The following is an 11,023-nucleotide window of genomic DNA, read 5'->3' as shown; positions in this document are numbered from 1 at the left end:
TATCTTAGTCAACGAAAACGGTTTCATCATCATATCATATTGAACATTGTGATTCTCCTCCTCCTCATGTGATCAAAGAAACTAATGTTCGGTGATACAGGATCAGATTTACTACTCAGTCATGATCCGACTAATGCAACAAATACCAATCGCTCAAATGATCATGTTGTCCCGTGTTTAATTAGTAAAATGCCCCTTTTAGCGTTATCAGATTCAGTAACCCAGGAACTACTAACCCAGATAACCCTAACCCTAACCTGCTGTTTAGATATTAGAAAGGCTTTAGTTTATTACAAGTTTATCTGAGAGTCAACTCGTTTAGTCTGGTCTCAGCCAGTGGTTTGAATCCTCTATTTATATTGAATAATATCTCATTTATCTTCTAATTATGTGAAGAAAAACACCTCCAATCAAGCACTGCCAAAAATAATCAATCAACACTTTATGAAGAATAAAGGGAACCCTCCGACAAGGACAAACCCTGAGGAAGAAGAGCCTGCAGTTCATCAGAAGACCACCAGAGACTCTACTTTAAAGAGTCCTCTCCTGCTGATGTTCAGGTATATATCAGTATGTGGTGTCTCTACTTTAAAGAGTCCTCTCCTGCTGATGTTCAGGTGTATATCAGTATATAGTGTCTCTACATTAAAGAGTCCTCTCCTGCTGATGTTCAGGTGTATATCTCTATGTAGTGTCTCTACTTTAAAGAGTCCTCCCCTGCTGATGTTCAGGTGTATATCAGTATGTAGTGTCTCTACTTTAAAGAGTCCTCTCCTGCTGATGTTCAGGTGTATATCAGTAAGTAGTGTCTCTACTTTAAAGAGTCCTCTCCTGCTGATGTTCAGGTGTATATCAGTATGTAGTGTCTCTACTTTAAAGAGTCCTCTCCTGCTGATGTTCAGGTGTATATCAGTATGTAGTGTCTCTACTTTAAAGAGTCCTCTCCTGCTGATGTTCAGGTGTATATCAGTATGTAGTGTCTCTACTTTAAAGAGTCCTCTCCTGCTGATGTTCAGGTGTATATCAGTATGTAGCGTCTCTACTTTAAAGAGTCCTCTCCTGCTGATGTTCAGGTGTGCGCCAAGTATCGCTGGTGTTATTTAGTTTTATTCAATTCTCTTGGGTTCTCTAGCCCCTCATGCTATAATCATGTGTATTTTCTGCATTCCTGTTCATGTGTCTTCTCGCAATTATCACTGGCCCCGTGTTTCTCCTAATCGATCTCACCGGCCTGCTCTCGTCTATCCCACATGCTCCACTGAGATCCAACATCTCGTTTCAGGGGGCCTGTGGAACTGCCAGTCAGCTATTCCTAAGGCTGACTTCATCTCTGGCTACGCTTCCCAGCAGTCTCTGGATTTCCTTGCTCTCACGGAGACCTGGATCACTCCATCCAACACATCCACCCCAGCAGCTCTCTCCACAGCATATTCCTTCTCCCATACACCCAGACCCTCTGGCAGAGGAGGTGGCACTGGTCTCCTGCTCTCTCCCAAATGGAGCTTTTCCCTCTTCAAGCTACCTAATTTCACTCCTTCCACCTTTGAATTCCATGCCGTCACAGTAACCCATCCTATACAATTAACCATTGTTGTTCTCTACCGTCCACCAGGCGCCTTGGGGGACTTCTTGGAGGAGTTAGATCATCTCCTCTCACACATCCCTGAAACTGGCCCTCCCGCTGTACTTCTCGGAGATTTCAACCTCCAGACAGGGAAGATATCTGAACTAACATCTCTGTTAACCACCTTTGCTTTCTCACTGTCTCCATCCCCACCAACTCATAAAGCTGGCAATGTCCTTGATCTCATATTCTCAAGGAACTGCTCTACTTCTAACCTCTCTGTAAACCCGCTCCACACATCCGATCACTTCTTCATTTCATTCTCTCTACCCCTTTCCAAACATAACAACCTCATCTCTTCTAACTCTGCTCCTGTCCGCCGTAACCTCCGTTCCCTCTCCCCCTCTACCTTTGCCTCATCGGTGCTCTCAGCCCTCCCTTCCTCTGACTCGTTCCAACTCCTGCCTCCAAACACTGCTGCAAAAACTCTCCTCTCGACTCTCTCATCCTCTCTGGACTTTCTCTGTCCTCTCACATCGCGGCCGGCTCGTCAGTCCCCTCCTGCTCCCTGGCTAAATGATGCACTGCGTGCTAATAGAACCATCCTTCGGGCAGCAGAGCGGAAATGGTGGAAATCCAAACACCATGACGACCTCCTAACCTATCAGGCTCTCCTCTCCTCTTTCTCTGCTTCCATCTCTCAGGCAAAAAGCACTTTCTTTCAAGATAAGATCCAATCTTCCTATTCCAATCCCAAAAAACTATTTTCTATCTTCTCCACCCTCTTGGACCCCCCCAAAGCACCTCCCCCCTCCTCCCTTCTGTCAAGCGACTTTGTTAACCATTTTGAAAAAAAGGTTGATGATATTCGCTCTTCTTTTTCTGACTCACCTTTACTCACCGCTGGGTCACCAGACCCTCCCTTCACCCACACACTAACCTCCTTCACCTCTGGGTCACCAGACCCTCCCTTCACCCACACACTGACCTCCTTCTCCCCTCTCTCTCCAAGTGAGGTTCTTACCCTCGTTACCTCTGCCCGTCCTACCACCTGTTCTCTGGACCCTATCCCCTCAAACCTCCTTCAGACTATCGCTCCTGATATTCTACCATTTCTCACCCATTTCATCAACACTTCTCTAACTTCTGGTGACTTTCCAAACAGTCTCAAGGAGGCAAGAGTAAACCCTCTCCTAAAGAAACCCACTCTCAACCCGTCTGATGTTATTAACTACAGGCCCGTCTCTCTCCTCCCGTTCCTGTCTAAAACACTTGAACGCGCTGTCTTTAAACAACTCTCCTCTTATCTCCATCAGAACAACCTTCTGGATCCGCACCAGTCTGGTTTCAAGGCAGGTCACTCAACAGAAACTGCTCTCCTTGCTGTCTCTGACAAACTGCACACTGCTAAAGCAGCCTCCCTCTCCTCTGTCATCATCCTTCTGGACCTGTCTGCTGCATTCGACACGGTGAACCATCGGATCCTCCTTCGCACTGTCCAAGAACTTGGAGTTTCAGGCACTGCACTTTCCCTCCTCACCTCATACCTCAACGACCGCACCTACAGGGTTACTTGGAGAGGGTCCGAGTCCGACCCTTGTCAATTAACTACAGGGGTCCCTCAGGGCTCGGTTCTTGGTCCCCTCCTCTTCTCCCTGTACACAAACTCGCTCGGGTCTGTCATTAGCCCGCATGGTTTTTCATACCACTGCTACGCTGACGACACCCAACTAATTCTGTCCTTTCCCCGCTCAGAGACCCAGGTCGTCGCACGCATCTCTGCTTGCCTAGCAGACATCTCTCGGTGGATGTCTGCTCATCACCTCAAGCTCAACCTTGACAAGACTGAACTGCTCTTCCTTCCGGGAAAAGATTGTCCCACTCTTGACCTAACAATCAACATCGGCACCTCTGTTGTTTCCCCGACTCAGACTGCAAGGAATCTGGGTGTGGTCCTAGATAACAAACTGTCCTTCACTGCAAACATCGCTGCTACAACCCGCTGCTGCAGATACACGCTTTACAACATCAGGAGGATACGTCCCCAGCTGACCCAGACATCAGCGCAGATTCTGGTCCAGGCTCTCGTCATCTCACGCCTAGACTACTGCAACTCCCTCCTGGCTGGTCTACCTGCATGTGCCATCCGACCTCTGCAGCTCATCCAGAATGCAGCGGCTCGTCTGGTCTTCAACCTTCCCAAATTCTCCCACACCACACCGCTCCTCCGCTCCCTTCACTGGCTTCCAGTAACTGCTAGAATCCACTTCAAGACACTGGTACTTGCGTACCATGCTGCGAATGGATCTGGCCCTTCCTACATCCAGGACATGGTTAAACCGTACACCCCAGCACGTGCACTCCGCTCTGCATCAGCCAAACAGCTCGCTGCACCCGCACTGCGAGGGGGACCCAAGTTCCCGTCAGCAGAAACACGTGGGTTTGCTATCCTGGCTCCAAAATGGTGGAATGAGCTCCCCATTGAAATCAGGACAGCAGATAGCTTACACATCTTCTTCAGACTGAAAACTCATCTCTTTAGACTCCACTTCCAGAGATAGAGTTACTAACAAAGCACTTATATACTAATAAAGGGCTGGCTTTCTAAATGCCAGTTGAGTAGCACTTGAAATGTTTGGCTCTATGAAACCTGATGTACTTATATGATTCTGTTTTCTTAAAGGTTGTATCTTCCTGGTCGAATGCACTTATTGTAAGTCGCTTTGGATAAAAGCGTCAGCTAAATGCAATGTAATGTAATGTAATGTATATTAGTATGTAGTGTCTCTACTTTAAAGAGTCCTCTCCTGCTGATGTTCAGGTGTATATCAGCATGTAGTGTCTCTACTTTAAAGAGTCCTCTCCTGCTGATGTTCAGGTGTATATCAGCATGTAGTGTCTCTACTTTAAAGAGTCCTCTCCTGCTGATGTTCAGGTGTATATCAGTATGTAGTGTCTCTACTTTAAAGAGTCCTCTCCTGCTGATGTTCAGGTGTATATCTCTATGTAGTGTCTCTACTTTAAAGAGTCCTCCCCTGCTGATGTTCAGGTGTATATCAGTATGTAGTGTCTCTACTTTAAAGAGTCCTCTCCTGCTGATGTTCAGGTGTATATCAGTATGTAGTGTCTCTACTTTAAAGAGTTCTCTCCTGCTGATGTTCAGGTGTATATCAGTAAGTAGTGTCTCTACTTTAAAGAGTCCTCTCCTGCTGATGTTCAGGTGTATATCAGTATGTAGTGTCTCTACTTTAAAGAGTCCTCTCCTGCTGATGTTCAGGTGTATATCAGTATGTAGAGTCTCTACTTTAAAGAGTCCTCTCCTGCTGATGTTCAGGTGTACTGAATAACCTTATTTAGATCATTAAACCTATTCGATGATAAACCCTGCAGCGTACAGAGGCTAGCTTCATGCCCTCTGCTCATCAGGTTGTATTTTCTTTGTCTCTCATGTTGTTCTCTGATCAGCTGACAGGTGTTTACAGGTGACATCATGGATCTGTCATCAGTTAAATAAGGAGTCTAAAGCAGTCTCTATAATTTACAGACAGACTAATCATCCCTCTTTTCTTTCTGCTATCTTTGTCCTCATGTCGTCTGTGTCTTTCTTTAAAGAGACAACAACATGCTGTCATCGTCCACCTGTTCTCTGTTTCACCTGATGAGAGAGCTCTACTGGTTTAACCATCTCTAAATGTAATCTGTTATCATGATATTTTCAGACTGTCTACAGCTCCATATTGTTCAAGTTGCAGTGTGTTAGTTGAATTCACTAAACCCCTGTCCTCAACTCGCTCTTTAAAACCCTCGTTCGCTTTCTTGCTGCAGATTGAGTCTCCTGTTTACGAGCTCAATATGAAGCTACTGTAACTACCATACAGCGAGCAGCCGTTAGCTTAGCTTAAAGACTGGATTCAAGTAGAAACAGCTAGCCTAGCATTCGTGTTGTTTTTGTATGAAACAAGGTACATAGTTCTCATTGTACTATGCTACACATTGAAGACACAGCATATCTCTAGCTAGCATGTAGCTCCAGGTGAGTTGTGGCAACGTAAATATAATATCTGACCTTCTTTCAACATAGAAAACAGCATCTACTCATCTTCCTGCAGACTGAAATCACCTGTTTCCACTTCATCTGAACGTAGCATCTGAACATCTGAACATACACATGATGTGGCTAACTGGAGCTAACAGGAGCACTGGATCTGGTGGGTTTATAGACAGGAAGTGAACCGGCAGGATTCTGGCTCTTTACTTTGTTTCTTCATGGTTGAATGTACTTATTGTCAGTCAGTCACTTCGGATAAAAGCGTCAGATAAATGAAATGCAATGAGCTAACATGAGCTAACGTGAGCTTACATTAGCCAATGTTCGCTCATGTTAGCCAATGTTCGCTCATGTTAGCCAATGTTAGCTCATGTTAGCCTATGTTAGCTCATGTTAGCCTATGTTAGCTCATGTTAGCCTATGTTAGCTCATGTTAGCCAATGTTAGCTCATGTTAGCCTATGTTAGCTCATGCTAGCCAATGTTCGCTCATGTTAGCCTATGTTAGCTCATGTTAGCCTATGTTAGCTCATGTTAGCCTATGTTAGCTCATGTTAGCCAATGTTAGCTCATGTTAGCCTATGTTCGCTCATGTTAGCCAATGTTCGCTCATGTTAGCCAATGTTAGCTCATGTTAGCCAATGTTAGCTCATGTTAGCCTATGTTAGCTCATGTTAGCCTATGTTAGCTCATGTTAGCCAATGTTAGCTCATGTTAGCCAATGTTAGCTCATGTTAGCCTATGTTAGCTCATGTTAGCCTATGTTAGCTCATGTTAGCCTATGTTAGCTCATGTTAGCCAATGTTAGCTCATGTTAGCCAATGTTAGCTCATGTTAGCCTATGTTAGCTCATGTTAGCCAATGTTAGCTCATGTTAGCCAATGTTAGCTCATGTTAGCCTATGTTAGCTCATGTTAGCCAATGTTAGCTCATGTTAGCCAATGTTAGCTCATGTTAGCCTATGTTAGCTCATGTTAGCCAATGTTAGCTCATGTTAGCCAATGTTAGCTCATGTTAGCCAATGTTCGCTCATGTTAGCCAATGTTAGCTCATGTTAGCCAATGTTAGCTCATGTTAGCCTATGTTAGCTCATGTTAGCCTATGTTAGCTCATGTTAGCCTATGTTAGCTCATGTTAGCCTATGTTCGCTCATGTTAGCCAATGTTAGCTCATGTTAGCCTATGTTCGCTCATGTTAGCCTATGTTAGCTCATGTTAGCCTATGTTAGCTCATGTTAGCCTATGTTAGCTCATGTTAGCCAATGTTAGCTCATGTTAGCCTATGTTAGCTCATGTTAGCCTATGTTAGCTCATGTTAGCCAATGTTAGCTCATGTTAGCCTATGTTAGCTCATGTTAGCCTATGTTAGCTCATGTTAGCCAATGTTCGCTCATGTTAGCCAATGTTAGCTCATGTTAGCCTATGTTAGCTCATGTTAGCCTATGTTAGCTCATGTTAGCCAATGTTAGCTCATGTTAGCCAATGTTAGCTCATGTTAGCCTATGTTAGCTCATGTTAGCCTATGTTAGCTCATGTTAGCCAATGTTAGCTCATGTTAGCCAATGTTAGCTCATGTTAGCCAATGTTAGCCAATGTTAGCTCATGTTAGCTCATGTTAGCCAATGTTAGCTCATGTTAGCCAATGTTAGCTCATGTTAGCTCATGTTAGCCTATGTTAGCTCATGTTAGCCTATGTTAGCTCATGTTAGCCAATGTTAGCTCATGTTAGCCAATGTGTTAGAGCCATTTTCATCAAGTTATTATTGTCTGATAGTTACGGCCCGTCCACACAGCAGCGTTAAAAAAATCTTGAAAATCTTGGAGGTGGGCGTGTCTGAAAGCTTGGGGATTTTTTGCGAGCAAAGCGACCAACAACCAATCACATGAATATCCCGCCCCCGACATACAAAGCAAAAAACCCCGGGGATTTTATGTGAGCAATATATATATATATATATATATAAATATATATATATATATAAACTCCCCAAACAGGCAAAAACCTACCAGTTTCACCCACTGTCTCTGCCACCTCCCTCCATGCCTGGTTCCTCCGGTTTGTATCCCGGTAAATAGTTCCGGTCGTAAAGAACCGGGTGATTTGCTACCGTAATATCTCGTTTGGAATATGAGGAAATGAACTGCGGTATGTCTCTCCCAGTTTGCACGCGGTTTGATTGGCTAGCGCTTGAACTGTCAGATTTGCATAAACTGGTTTTTTTTTTTACAAGTCTTTTTATTTCATTATAGTGTACAGTAATCGATGCCATTTCATTTATATTGTAATATCACAGTACCACAGTACACTCACTACAATCCCCCCTCCCTCCCTCCCTCCCTCCACCCACACATGCCCACACGGGCGAAACCAAAAAAAAAAAAAAAAAATGCTTATCAATATAACTTAAACAACAGAGCCATGAAAATCAACATAAAACGGAAAAAAGAATAAACCCACATCAAAGTAAAGCAAACAAATAATTATACAATTAATTATACAATACAGCGACAACAATGACAACACAACTAGTATTCCATCACTGCTCATATCTCAGATATATTTTCCAAATAAGAAAACAATGGGAACCACAGAGCTCGAAAGATATGTCCACGATTATATTTTTCCAAAGTCATTTTCTCCAGAGGTAAAAAATGTGTTATCTGATCAATGAAAAGTTTAAATGTTGGAGGACGTTCATTCTTCCAGAGTAAAAGTATACATTTCTTTGCAAAATATGTTATTGTGATTAGTGTTCTGTAATGTTTGGGGTTCAGGTTAAAGTTTGGCATTTCGTTTAACAGGAAAAAACATGGATTTGGTCTCATTTCGATTCCTAAAACGGCTTCTGTGAGCGCATGAATCGAATCCCAGAAATGTTTCAAGAGATCCCAAAACAGATGCACAAATGATCCTTCTTTTACTTTACATCTCGGACATTGGGAGAGTTTTCTTTGGAAATGTTTTGCATCTTTCTGGGTGTGAGGTCAAATGTGTTGAGAAATGTAAAGTTTGCTTCTTTGATTTTATTGCTTGTGAACAGAAAATGTGTTTTTTCACAGATATTCAGCGATGTAGTTTCATCTATCCGTTTCCCTAAGTCCTTTTCCCAGATCTGTTTTAAAGTTGGAAAGGATGACTGAGCTCTTTTAGAAAAAACTGCATTCAATTCTCTGATGTTCCCTTTGATCGTGGTCGATGACATCAATGTCTCCTCCTCTTCCAACATTACCGATCTCAATTTATTGCTTTTAGTAATTGATTGGATCACGTTCCTAATTTGCAGGTATCTGAAAAAATCCTTATTTGAAATGTCATATTCTGCTCTTAAATCATTAAATGATTTCAATGTTATATCTTTGTGAAACAAATGGTTCATTGCTTTATACCTGATTTCGTCCATTTGTTTATATCGATTGACAACAAATATTTGCTAAGATCAGGATTGTTCAGAATAGGAGAAAAGACTGAAATACCTGAGTTAACATGAACTTCTTTTGTACAGTCCCTCCAGGCTAACAGTGTATTGACCACTCTAAAACATTTGGCCATATTCTTCACCTTATTGAAGTCTTTAACAAACATAAGAGTTTCCACTGGCAGCGGGTCAAAGACACTGGCTTCTATCTGAACCCATAGTGAACCCTTTCTTCCCAGAAACCAAGATAGTACATTTCTTAATTGAGCTGACCAGAAGTAGTGTTGAAAGTTGGGAAGACCAAGACCCCCCGTGGTTTCTGGTTTCATAAGAGTCAGTCACTTGATTCTTGGTTTTTTATTGCACCAGATACATTTTGAGATGTGTCTATTGAGAGATTTAAAATAATCAGCGGATAAATATTATGGTAACATTTGAAAAAGAAAAAGACATCTCGGTAGAATATTCATTTTTATGACATTGATTCTTCCTAGCAGTGATATTGGTAATGTGGACCATTTGGATAAATCCTGTTTGATTTAGCCAATGAGCGGATTGTAATTCTCTTTAAACAGATTATCCAGGTGTGGTGTTCTATTTATTCCTCAGTATTTAAAGCCACCTGGTGACAAATTAAAAGAACAAGACTTTTCCAGATTTGCTGTTGGCGTCATATGTAAGAAACAAGCATTCGATTTCTTAAAATTAATTGTATATCCTGAGTATCTTCCAAATTGCTCTATCGTGTCGAGCAGATGTGGTACTGAATCTTCTGGGTCTGTTAAGTAAAGAATGATATCGTCAGCATACAGAGAAATGTTGTGTTCATTGTTAATCTTCACTCCTTTAATACTTATGTTGTCTCGCACACGTGACGCCAGTGGTTCAATTACAATTGCAAAAAGCAAAGGTGACAGTGGACATCCCTGTCTTGTCCCCCTTGTTAGTGAAAACAAATCTGAGGAACTGCAGTTAGTGATAACCGCTGCTTTAGGATTTTTATAAATGGATTTGACCCACTCTATGAACCAGAGCCCATATTTAATCTGTTCAAGATAGCAAAAAGAACATTCCACTCAACCCTGTCAAAAGCCTTCTCGTATCTAGAGAAAGAAGCAGAGATGGTTTCTGACCGGTGTCCAAATGGTTTATAATATTCAAAAGTCTCTTTATATTATCAGAAGAATATCTGCCCTTGACAAAACCTGTTTGATCAGGACTGATTAGTTTAGGTAAAATCATTTCCAATCGTTTTGCTAATAATTTGGTGATAATCTTATAATCATGATCCAAGAGGCTTATAGGCCTACATGAAGAACAATTCAACGGGTCTTTCCCATCTTTATGTCGTACAGTAATATATGCAAGATTCTTTGAGTGAGGAAGTTTTCTGTTGTGAGAGAAGTTGTTAAGCATTGACATAAATATAGGTTGAAGTTCAGTCCAAAACGAGAACCATCTGGCCCTGGGCTTTTATTTAGAGGCATTAGGGCTGTAGCGATACACTAATCTCACGATACGATACAATCAGCTCACAATACGATATATATCACGATATTCAGCCAACGATACGATTCGATAGAATTCGATACACTTACATCATTTTCTGAAAGATTTTAAAGGGACAGTGTGATTTTGGTGACATCTTGTGAGTGTTCCATTGACTTGGATTGAATTCGTTCAACTGAAAACTGAAAGCATCAATTATACAATATATGGCTCTGACTAGACGGAGAGTCTACAGCTTGCAAATGCTGGACAAAATGAATCAAAAGATGTGGTGAGAACATTAGTTTCATTTATTGAAACAGAGCAAACTGTAGCTTACAAGCCTTTGAAACGTAAGTACATAAAGTGCAGTATCACAATGGACAACCGCCATCGCCGTCCAGCACGGTTTGTTTTGGGTCACGCCGCGGCCACAGCTTCTTGAGTTCCTCAGTTAGCATCACCTTGTCCGGGCGGTGGCGTCGTAGGCGGGTTCAAAGGTTAGTGGT

Source organism: Notothenia rossii, assembly GCF_949606895.1.
Source record: "Notothenia rossii genome assembly, contig: scaffold_248, whole genome shotgun sequence".
In the NCBI taxonomy this organism is placed as follows: domain Eukaryota; kingdom Metazoa; phylum Chordata; class Actinopteri; order Perciformes; family Nototheniidae; genus Notothenia; species Notothenia rossii.
Note: the sequence above shows the minus strand (reverse complement) of the source record.